This window comes from Cephus cinctus, unplaced genomic scaffold (genome assembly GCF_000341935.2).
Source record: "Cephus cinctus unplaced genomic scaffold, Ccin1 Ccin1_scaffold0494, whole genome shotgun sequence".
Taxonomy (NCBI): Eukaryota; Metazoa; Arthropoda; class Insecta; order Hymenoptera; family Cephidae; genus Cephus; species Cephus cinctus.
The window spans coordinates 1,019,288-1,030,135 of NW_014333166.1; the positions used below are offsets into that span (position 1 = coordinate 1,019,288).

A 10,848-nucleotide genomic window follows, 5' to 3' on the forward strand; every position below is an offset into this window, starting at 1 on the left:
GGGGGGGGGGGGGTAGGGTACTCTGAGTACGTCAGCATGCACCAACGCTCTCGGGGTCGCATCAAGGATGTATGAAATGATATAATTTTCGTTTAATTAAAACTGTAATAACAGTTTTGACTGCATTCTGGAGCACGTGGAAGGAGGACGCCATTAAAATATACGAGGAAAAGCTTTAAGGCCGTTATATACGTATAGGTACGTAACCGTAGAACGAAACCGAAGAAGACAGACATAAAGGATTATTCACTGAATGAATAGGTTAAGGTGGTTGCTGGCACGACAAACCCCCAGAATCCATTGCCGATCGTTTTCCACTTTCCTGCAAACTTTACGCCTTAACGATCCGCAGCGAGTCCCAATCAATTCCCCCCTACCTCGCGGAATCGATTTTATATACCCGGGGAAAAGATTAATCGCGAGCCCAAAGAAATGCAGCGAGGAAGAGAGCGTGAAAAGAAGCTTAAGACAAATAGAAGAAAAAAAAAACTAAGCCAGCCCCCTAGCTCGTATCGATACGATATAAATAGCAAGAAATGAGAAATCAAGGGTTGAATAAAGACATCGATTCGATAGTGTTATTTTAAGAGTGCATAAATCTAGCCCTAATGTACGAAATATATAAAATCGTCAGGACTATAGTATACTCTACCGCACTATGTTTGTATTCATATATATATATACAGTATGTACCTTGTACGTCGGCAGTAAGGGAACGAAGGCAGGCGACGAGAATGGAAAATAAACGTAGCGATGATGCCCTGAGTTTGAAACAATTAACATAACAAAGCACAGAGAGAAACCGAGAGGCAGCGGAGAAGGCGGTGAGATCCGCCGCAGCCAAGAGTGCCGGGCGAGGCGTTTCTCTTGAGATTTTGGCACCGTTTCCAGCATTTCTACCGTTCCTACAAATTCCCACAATGCAGGATACATGCACCTTCTACGTACGCTGGCCCTATACACCACCCTCCCCACTCAACCCTATTCTCCCTGGAATGCTAGTTCAAAACATTTTCACCACGCTACCCATACGGTACACACGGTCTATGTAGAAATGCCCGATGGAACACCTCAGGAGACAGTAAGGGGAAAAGAAGGAAGAAAAAAATATATTCGACCTCCCAACGAATTGGTACACACGTGATGACAGAGGGATGCTGGCTTGCGTAACTTGTAAGTAAATATACTCGTACACGTGTCATAAATGAATTCACAGTGACATTGGTGTATATAATATGGATGCAGGGGATGGTATTACAAGGGGGATGTGGGGGAGGGCGGTGGTATTGGTGTCGGAAAGGCGTAACTGGAACGAGGGGATGAATTTTCCAGGCTGTACGTTTCAAAGTACGTCGATTCAGAAGTTCCACCGTCTGCCGGCAACGTGGCTCGGCTTATTTGATTAAGGCGCATTGAAGGCGCCATGCATATAATCGTATAAATTGCTTTTGATGTGAGCGCAAGCTCGCAACCCTGTCTGCAAGGGGTTGAAAGCCCGAGCTCCTCTCGCGAAGCCACTTCTCGCTCACGTGATATCGCGAATTCGCGACTCCAGTCGAGTCGCGGCGACAAGATAAACCGCATCCGGACGACAGCTGTCACCTGAAATTTCTCGGTTGAACCCTTAATGAAGAAATTTTTTTTCCAGGGGTTGAAAAAAATTCTTGTGTATACGGGATCTCTAAGGCTGTGATAGGACACCCCCCCGTCCACGTGGGGTTGAAGTTCTATACCGATCGAGCGACATGACCTACGACACCACCCCCAATCCCATCCACCCTCTTACTCAGCCACGTGACATTGGGGCAGACGCTGCCCTTTGTGCCCGAGGAACTTTTCGATAAAAGGAACGAGTACCCGAGGAAATAAATAACACTTGGGCTTTTCGACACCCTTCTGTAGAATTCAGTGCAATTTCCGCGTAAGAGCTTTTGCTTCGTTGCTTTCTTATTCGCCATGCCGTTTTATACCCTTTTTACATGAATTCATCGAAAAATCGATCCGACTGTCTATAACGATAACTCGCTGCATTCTCCTGTCACTTATTCACTGGGACTCGTCACTTGACTGTTCACTGGATAATAAATAAGGGTTGATTCGCAATGATCGATATGAATTTTCCATATATTCGCAACCCTTACAAAAATAGGCGACCTGCCCTAAATATTTTTAATAACAATGAGACAAGCATTCAAATCTGTACGAAGACCCACAACGTGACTGCCAAGTCCTTATCGCTCAACTGATTAAACAATTCAACAACGATTGTCCCGAAATCCACGAGATACTGAAATTCGCGTCACGTTACGTCACAGCAGTAACTTTCACAGGCGCCGTAACAGTTGAAGCAGTCGAAGCATATTTCGCTAAGGGTCCTGGGCGCGCCCTAATTCGTGGACATTATTCTCGGCCATTAGCACCTTCCAGCAGATAGATCGCTCGAGAACGCCGGTTGCAGGGGGTGGCGCTGGTAATACATGTACTGGCATTGCTGTATCCCCAGAAGGGTAGTCTATTGCCCAACCTTGTCTGTGTTGCAGTTTGAGTAACGTTCCAGGTCGAGGAAGCAGTCAGCGGTGGAAGTATAAAATGTCAATGCGTTTACCGGGAAGCATTGTGGATCTTGATCTATGTTTATGGGCGCAAAAAGAAGGGTGGCCGATGCAGAAGACCATCAAGCGTCTCTTGCTGTAACGTTGGACGTAATGGGACAAAGGCGTTGCAGAAACGTGAAGGAGATATACTTGTGAATGAGGGAAGAGAATAGAGGGATTGGTAACCGAAGTCTAGAGAGAGATAGGAGGGTGTAGTTAGATATCAAACTACCTGGATAGCTAGTTAAGGGAGTTCTGCAGTATCAAAACTACCCCTATACAGGTAACCGTGTGGAACTAGGGCCTGGCCCAGGGCGATATTCTGCTGCTGATAACGCATGCATCTAGTGGAAGAGATAGTATCTAAGTAGTAACAGGGTGCGATCTGGTTTACCCTTTTCCCAAGCCTATGGTACAGTTGCACCCCTATTCCTTGCTAGTTCACTCAATAGATAGATTCAGCAGTACAACCCTCTTAACGAGGGTGAGAAAATTGTTGTATACCGAATGTAGGAATTTTTGTGTTTAAGGTAGGAAAGTCGAAGGAACGAAGGGTCCAATCCTTGGCTCATAGGGATGATAAAAGGATGCTCAAAGTTTTCTATTGGGAATATACGTATATATGTATCGTGCACGTGGAGCCATCCAGATTATCCAGACACAGGGTATATCCCAAACAGGAGCGTTAGGAAACTCTAGAGAAAGTTTGTTGCCGCACCCTGGGGCGACGTCGAAGCCGAAGAATTTGCTCGGGGAAAAATTGGGACACGGAGATCGCTTTGTTCGGTATCGTGAGCGACTTCGGGATAGGGCGGAGGTTCTGGGGACTCGGTCCGTGAACGAAACCTGATTTAGGACTGCGGTCCAGAAATCTCCCCAGGGACCATCCTGGCTGACCACCGCGCACTCACTTCACTTCCCGATGTCCACCCGAGCACGATCCTCATCCTCCTCCCCTTCGTTGCTATATAGTTGTCTAACCAGGACTACTACTACTATTAGTTGTCGCTGCTACTGATAGTAGTCCAAGACTACTACTATTGCCGTTACTACAATAGTATATTCAGCTGATACCTATACTTCACCACGTCTCGACCATCCTCCTTCGGTGTCCCTCGACGCCAACAAGTGCGACTCTTTACCAACATCGAGTTCCCAATGCGCCTGGAATACTAAGGATGCAGGGTACACCCAAGACAAGGTTCGCAGGGATGATTCTTCCACGTGCCAAACTTTCCTCCGGGTGTTCTTCGACAAGTCGTTATTAAAACGTTAGAGATACTTGTTTGGCAAAGAGGGGGAAGAAATTAGGTAAATTAACCAGAGGGTAGGTTCGGATCTCATTTCAGGAATAATGAAGCCACGTGGGACTAACTACAAGCTAATGCTCGTTACTCTGTGCCGCTTGGAGAAATACTCTCGGGGTAGATAATACAGGAATTTTCAAAAGCAATTGTCAAAATATCAAAACAGAATAATTATCGCAACTGAGTGTTCTCGAAAGGTCAGTTGGTTCAAGGTAATAAAATTTTACACACGCCTGAACGAGTTTTAAAAAATGTTTTATTTAATTGGACTTGACAAAAAATTCGTAAAAAAATTATAACGGGGGAATATACAAAAATAAAGGGTATAAGGGAAAAAGGAGGCTTCTGGCACAGCCTGGCGTATGGGTTACTACGTGCCTACCCGTCGGGCTATCCCGCGACCGTGGGCTGCCTTAAGGATTCGGGTCAAAGTCCAACCTGCCTTGATTTACAAATACGTCGAGATTTCTTGGACTCTGCCAAAACCAAAACTCAATCATCAATCTCCGTGGAATAAGATCCTATTACCAATCCCTGATCAAAGCGATGTTACCTAAGTATCTTAAACGTTAAAATCCTGTCAGGATAAAAAAAATTTGCTAAAAAATATTTTTGCAAAAATTCGCAAATACCTGGTTGATAGAAATACAGGTCCGCAGCGCGCGGCCACACAATCGCCGAGCGCTCCACGCTGCTTGATTATTTCCGCGTTTTTGCGGATCCCTTGAATCCTCGAAGAATCCTCAAATCCTCAGCAATGCATGTACTATGCTTCACACCTCAGCAAGAGTACAGATAAGAGGAGCACTATCATTCTTGCGTTATCACCCGCGTAATATTATTGGATATCAATATTAATAAGCACGCCGTTATCGTTAATTAAGAAATACGTTAATTATAAAATTATAACGACGAACAAAAAAAAACAGGCAGACAACCAGCCACTGTATGAGAAAATCGATTAGACGCGTGGCACTCGAGTGATAGGATGAAGAAAAAGAAAAGAAAAAAAATTTAATCGACAGACACAAGTTGCGAACCTCGTGACTTCCGGTACCGAAATCACACGACACTCGAAAATTCGCGAATAATCGTCGAACGATTTAAATCGTGTAAATGAAAAAAGTATAAGACACGCGGGATTTAGCTCAGTAATAACAGTCCATAGATCGGAAATACGTAATCACAATGTATCGATAAGCGACGGTAGTTATGTATACATAACACAGCGAAGATGAATGAACTTTTAACACACCAGTCCCCTTACGTATTCTTCTCTTCTTTAGTACCAGTGAACTTCTTTGAAATACGACACAACCTCGTGGCCACTGATTCAGTCATCAGATTCCGATAACGACGATCAGAGATCCTGATCACAGATCCTGGACCAGTTGAAAAACAATCCCAGCATATTCATCCGCATCGTGAACATCTTCGGGAGGAATAAAACGATCTCCTCGTCGAATCAAATGAATTACGTTTTACTCTTGTATATATATATATATATTCTTTGTAAATTAATTTTGAGCGACAGTCGCTAACCTCACTACGTCGGCGTCTTAGCCGCGTGTTAGGTGTCCCGCGCACCAGGTACGAGAGAACCGTCGACCGCGTGGTCACCACTACCGACCGTCGTACTCATGAAGGTACTTGTTCCTCGTGTAACCCAAAGCTACCCCACGTGATACTTTGGCAATACCAGACACTTTTCCAAGCAAAAGTTTAACAGTTTAAACCCGAACGAGACGACCCTAAGTATATCGCGAGCGGCCCCTCTCTCGTGAAAACGACACCTTAATCTTCTCTTGGGTCCACCTGTTTCTCAAACCGTGATTCCTATCTCTTATCTTCTTCTCGTCGTTTATGATTTCTTTGATTTAGTTTTTTTTAAATTTATTTAATATCAATCCCCCCGCCCTGCACAGCCGCTCGATTACGTTCTCGACCAAGAGTATATTATTCGTAGACACCTCCCTCGTGGAAACGGAGATGGTGTACACTGCGGTCGCTCTCCGCACACTGAGGATAGCTGACGTCACGAGCCCACCACGCGGAGGTGGTCTCACGAGTGACGCTTCGCGCCGGCGCCGTTCTGCTACCTTTTACAACCCCTGCATCCACTGGCCGTAGCCGCCTTCTTATTCCAACCTCCGCGAAGGGACGCGGACCGCTAAGCTTGCTTTGCTCCGAGTTTCTCTTTTTATTCGAGATCAAACATATGTGTACCGAATTGAGAAATCTTAGTTTGCTTTGGTATCAAGATACGTATCCAACCCTACACCACATTACTCTGTGAACATATTAAAGAAAAAGAAAATATTGTAAAATACTGTAAAAATCATTATAGGATATCAGTACTGATGCGAAATGATCCAACTGGTCCAGAGGCACCGTGCTCTATAGATCATAAATCCAACCGACACAGAATTCCCTAGAGAAACTTCAAGGCTAAAGTTTTCCGGGACTTTAACGACTATAGGAAAGACAGTGGAGTTCGATGTATCGTACAAAGGATCCAAGAGAGATACCGGATGCTGTGCGAGAGTTTCCAGAGTGAGATGAAACTTGGATGCATGCAGCAGCCGTCGGAGTTTGGTATCACTTGGTATAAAATAAGGTCTGGGCGATCCAAACTTTTAACATGTAAATCGTTCCGTCTGAGCATATCGGTAGGTATCTACTTAGCAGACCAGATGGAGCTCACGAGGAGACCCGGACGAAGCTTAGCGAAGGACACCATTGAATGACCGAGGGCAATCTTAACGAAGTCTGCTTAAACGAAAGGTCATAGGGTACTGATAAGGGTGACTGGTATGACGATCGGTATGGTGGTTGTCCACTCGTCATAGGTAGGGCACTTGGTTTAAGCACGCGTCAGTCAGTATGTGGGTTGATGCGGTAGGCTGTGCAGGAAGGGACGAGGGATGAAGAGAAGATCCTAGAGGAGAATGGAGAGAGAGGAGAGGATGAAAGTGAGAGAGAAAGAGAGAGGGGGGGTGAGAGAGTGAAACGACCACCCGTCAATCTCTCTCTGGTTGCTGGTGCTGGTGGCGTTGGGTGGTCTCATGGTAGGAGTTGGATGGAAATCAATAGCCCTGAATAATGAACCCCAAGGCAGCATCCTCACTCACCCTTCTCTACGGTCTGGAGCAGTTTCTCATGCATCCTCTCGTACCAAAGAGAGAACCGACTCCTCCTCCAGTTCTCTCTTGCGGACTCTTCCGCACCCTTAGAATGAGCCTCAAGCTCAGCCCCGCTCTCCCCTCTCTATCCGTCCTTATTCATTCTCTCGGTTCCTTTCACTCAGACTCCATGCTGGTACCCATGGACATCGGTCCCTTATTCTCAACTGAAAAGGGATGCTCGTGTCCTTGTTCCTTGTATCCCCTATCCCCTCTCTCTATCTCTCTCAAGCTCTAGCTACTGGATACTCCGTCTCTCTCCACCCTAACTTCCCAGCCAGATCTTCCCAAAACCAATTCGGATAACAGAGAAGGACGAACTGCCTGTTAAAATTATTGTCAATCACAAAGCAGATCGCGAGGATTAATTAAAATCTACTCGGACGTTTATTAACGTAACTTCGATCCGATCAATATTTCTATATCCGGTTCCTCTGTGAATTACAAGGAAATAACGTAAACTCTACATTACTGTAATTGCCCCGTAAAACGATCCTTGCTCAATCGACAGTGATTAAAAGAGAACGACACAGCCACGCGTAATAGCTGATTCTCGATAATCGATATTATCGAGATTATAAAGGTGAGAACACCCAAGATCCAAGCGCAAGCTCAGGTTAGCATAATTGGCCGGTGGCGCAATTAGAAAATTGGCCTGATGTCTTCATCCAGGAACTTTCGATGTGACGAATAAATAGACCCGTCAATTTACATAGTCGTTAACGGGAATGGCTGGCAAGCTCTTATCGGTTCTGCGGCTCCTCCTGACCTAGCCCAACGCGTTCTACGTTCAACCACATCCTCCGACCCCTCCCTGCCCGATTTCCCCGCCACCCCCCCCTGCCGATATTCCCTTTACGCCCTTGAGTACTAACCACCCCCAATTCAATACATACCACCCTGAATTCCAACCTAATGGGCAGGGGCGCTTATTAACGATCGATCGAGCTACCGCGAGAATCCTTAAATGCATTAACGTATTAATAATGGCGGCTACTGACGTGGGGGGGGGAGCGGGAAGGGGGATGGAGAGAAACCGCAAAGCCGTGAGTCGAGTGACTACGCGCCTATTACGTATTCCATGCAGGACGAAGAATTCGCCCCCTATGAGGATCTGGAGGTCGACCGTATCTCCAACTCTTTTTAACAACCACAACGTATATGTATATACTCTCCGAAAAGCAGAGGGTAGTTTTCTTTCTTGTGCTTATATTCGAACGACCCGAGCACACGGCGGCTGATATAACGACTATGCAAATGGGAATCGGCCCAATTCTTATTTAAAAAAAAAAAAGGAACGAGATATTAAGACATTAGTGTACACGAGCGTGCTCGAGAAAGGCGCACCCTCATCGAACCTATGAAAATTAAGAATAAGGGTTATAGCGTGGCTTGTAGGAGTCTAGTCACTCGGTTAGTCCGAGCCAAGTATTAAGGTTATTCATGAGGGTTACGAAGGAGAATAAAAACGTTGTCGAAAAAATGATCAAGGGTACTGTCCTATTGTGGGCTGCGATGAAAACCACCAAGATTTTTGTTGTTGTCTGTAGTGTGCTTCTTAAGAAAGCACTTTGACACAGTCTCTTAAGATTTCATATGAGAAGATATATATGTATATATATATATATTTGGCGAGCTAACGCCTTCCCTTAGAATTTGACTTTATTCCTGAGTGACGAGTCGTAACAGCAAGTTACTCGGATGCGGGTCGTACGAAGGACGTTAGCGTGCAACGTTTCTATGAAAGCGTAATTTTAGCTTGATACGAGAGCCCTGTACTTCGTTCAGTGTAATAATAGGAGGCACGCTCATATTTTTCTTTACAGTAGTGGTCTCTGCCTCTCTCTCTCTCTCTCTCTCTCTCTCTCTCTCTCTCTCTCTCTCTCTCTCTCTCTCTCTCTCTCTCTCTCTCTCTCTCTCTCTCTCTCTCTCTCTCTCTCTCTCTCTCTCTCTCTCTCTCTCTCTCTCTCTCTCTCTCTCTCGCTCTCTCTCTCTCTCTCTCTCTCCCTTATGCCACTCTTCTGGTAGCTACGGCGGCCGCCCCACATTTCCCCCATCCGATCAAGACAAAGCCGCACGTATTATCTTATTTCCCCAGCGTCTACCCCCTTGTGTAAATCCTCCTTGTGTGGGTTTCTCTCCTTTCGCGTGTATCCGCTGTTTACACCGAACAAATCCTGGTCCTCCGCATTACTTTCTCAGTGCAGCCGCCAACAGATTCATCTCGGGCACAATGGCCACCGGCAAAGAAGAATTCGAAGACGACGGAGATTCGGTCTCCTAGGGTCTCGTCAGAAAAAATGAAAAAAAAACCCGACCAGAGAGAAGGAACGAAGTGACAAGAAAAAGAGCAAGTGTACAAGGGAGGTGAAAAAAAAGCAAAGGATCTTTACTAATTTCGAATCCTCAAAAAGAGTGAGTGTTGGTTCTTTTGAAAATTAAAAAAAGAAATCAAAACCATCCCTGAAATCATAGCCGATTCTGAATGGGCCATGGAGCAATGCGTAGAACAAATCGATCGAGGGGTGACTGGCTAGCTGGAAGGCAAGGGGGGTTGGGCGAAGGGTGCAAAGGGCGAAATGCCCGTGGCAAAAATGTGGGATAACATACGTCCATGCACGTGGATATGGGGTATATATACATATATACAGATACACAGTACATGCACAGAGACAGACTACCCTTCCGTGCTCAAATACGTATCGAGGGGTTGTCCATTGCAATGGCGTACACTGGGGTCCCCGTGTGGCAACTACCCTCCCCCTCGGCAGCTGAGGCACCCCCCCCTCTCCCTCACGCAAGCCGCACCCCATTAAATACTCTCAAACTAACAAACTGTTCGTAGCTGTTAAACGCATATTTATCGATACGATCGATTCGAGTGTGTACTGCACCCTTAATTCACTGACCTACCTCCGCCGATTCCCTGACAAGACTCCGCGAAGCATACCTATGAAATAGGGGATGAAAAACTACTACACCAACCGACCTAGTCAAAACGAGTCCCATTGCAAGTCCAGTCTGGAGCAACGCTACCGAAAGAACGAGCGGAGTATACACGACGCCGTGCGACGGCAGGCGTCGAGACGCTCGTAAAACTCAGTCGCGTATAACAGCGAATGAGGAGTTTGCTATCCGGGAACGTTTGTAGCAGGTAATTATAAAGCGGGCAGTTTTGGCCTCGACGGGCCAATGAAGTGAAATTGAAATAATGTAAATGCAAGCTGAGCCGCCCGTTGGGGTAGTTTTTTTATTTGCGTTGAATCGTAAATCTTGGATGGGGACGAAGACGGTAGTTCATCTACAGTGATAATGGTGGGTACCGTATTAAAGGGTGCTTTTGGTATGACGAATAGAGAAATGGTATAGCGGAAGGCAGAGGGCGCTACGGAGGAGGCTGGATAGGAAGATCGAAGCAGCGGGGGGGAGAGAGGGTGGTACCAGCGGAATATACAAGGAGGTCCAAGTTGGTGCAAAATGGAAAGGGCGAGATGTATTAGCATTCACAACAAGTCTCCGCAGTCATGCCGAGCAGCGGGAAGTGCAGGCTCGAGAAATCAAAATATAATTACACAAAGGCAGTCAGTAACACGGAGACAGAATCGTAGAATAGACGGGTCTCATTAAAATTGGAGGACTGTTTCGAAACTACAAGACTTCCGTGTCGGTTGCAGTAGCTCTGAGGGGGGTGGGGGGTTGGCTTTTCCGGAGAGAAACGAAAAACTTGTATACGGCTTTGCTCGCCACGTAGGGCGACGGAGGGGG

At 46.1% G+C, this 10,848-nt stretch overlaps 1 protein-coding gene across 4 annotated transcripts in view; it reads right to left on the reverse strand.

The window, feature by feature from the left end:
* LOC107268221 (CUGBP Elav-like family member 4) overlaps positions 1–10,848 on the reverse strand; it is a 472,413-nt gene that overhangs the window by 458,571 nt on the left and 2,994 nt on the right. For 2 of the 4 annotated variants that reach the window (XM_025085470.1, XM_015740778.2), the window contains exon 1: positions 4,534–5,908. The exons of the other annotated variants lie outside the window; for them this stretch is intronic. The gene's annotated coding sequence lies outside the window, so the exon portion shown is untranslated. Of the gene's footprint in view, positions 1–4,533; positions 5,909–10,848 lie in introns of those variants that run through there. 4 annotated transcript variants of the gene reach the window in all.